At 59.3% G+C, this 956-nt stretch overlaps 1 protein-coding gene across 1 annotated transcript in view; it reads left to right on the top strand.

The window, feature by feature from the left end:
• The window catches only part of SSR4 (signal sequence receptor, delta), a 5561-nt gene that overhangs the window by 3261 nt on the left and 1344 nt on the right, over nucleotides 1-956 (top strand). The gene's annotated exons all lie outside the window — the stretch shown is intronic.

Genomic DNA, 956 nt, shown 5'->3' with positions numbered 1-956 from the left:
GCGGGGGTCTGGGCCTTCTCCGTCTGAGAGGCAGGTGGTCTCTGGTCGCGGCGGCCGAGGCCACCATGCTCTCGTGCACCACACACGTTCACCCAGCAGCTGAGCTGCTGGAAGAAACAGCCTGATCTGTGCCCCGTCTGCTCCAGTGAGGAAGACTCCCAGAGCCTTTCTGTGCGCCTGGCCCCAGCTCCAGCAGGGAAAGTGACACTCGTCCCTGCCGCCACTCCTAGAGCCCCCGATCTGGGCGGGGAGGGGAGTGGACAGGAGCAAAGCTCTGCAGTGTAGGGCGATCGGAGCGAGAAACTGAGCCGGTGGAGAGGAACCATCTGACCCGATGTGGGGTCAGGCCTCCCTAGGAATGGGGCTCCGAGTGAAGCGAGGAAGCAGAGACGGTCCAGGCAGAAGGGCCCAGAGTGCAGACGAGTTAGAAGGGACCTGAAGAGGGAAAGATGAGTGTCTGGATCAGACGCTTGGTTTGTGTCCCCTAAGGCCTTGTTGGATCCGTATAGGGTTTTTCAGCAGAGTCAGATGGCTTCACATTCTTGCGAGGTTGTTAACAGTGGCCCGGCTGAGTTCTGACTGACACTGGAGTCCAGAAGTGGGTTTAGCAGGAGGTCCTTCCAGGAGCCCACAATGGGCCTGGGGGCCTGGACTGGGTTAGGACCACTTTGAGCACTTTATCTGCCCTACTTCAGGCCAGCACCCCTGATGGCCTGGAGTGTTTCACCAGCCTCAATGGCCACCCAACCCACACCCTGGTCACTGGCTCCTCAGGAACTCCCCATGCTGTAGGCAGTGATGCCTGGAAAGGACAAACCTGACCGTGAAACTGCTTTCCCGCGTCTGGAGGAAGGTCAAACTTGGCAAAGTGTGGAAGCATCTGGGGAACGTGGCTCCTGAGAACCACTTCCCACCGACATTCCCAGGCATCTTCCTCCCACTGGTTCAGTCCCAAG

This window comes from Bison bison, unplaced genomic scaffold, assembly GCF_000754665.1.
Source record: "Bison bison bison isolate TAMUID 2011002044 unplaced genomic scaffold, Bison_UMD1.0 scf7180017854344, whole genome shotgun sequence".
Classification (NCBI taxonomy): Eukaryota; Metazoa; Chordata; class Mammalia; order Artiodactyla; family Bovidae; genus Bison; species Bison bison.
This window is presented reverse-complemented; position numbering and strand designations above follow the sequence as displayed.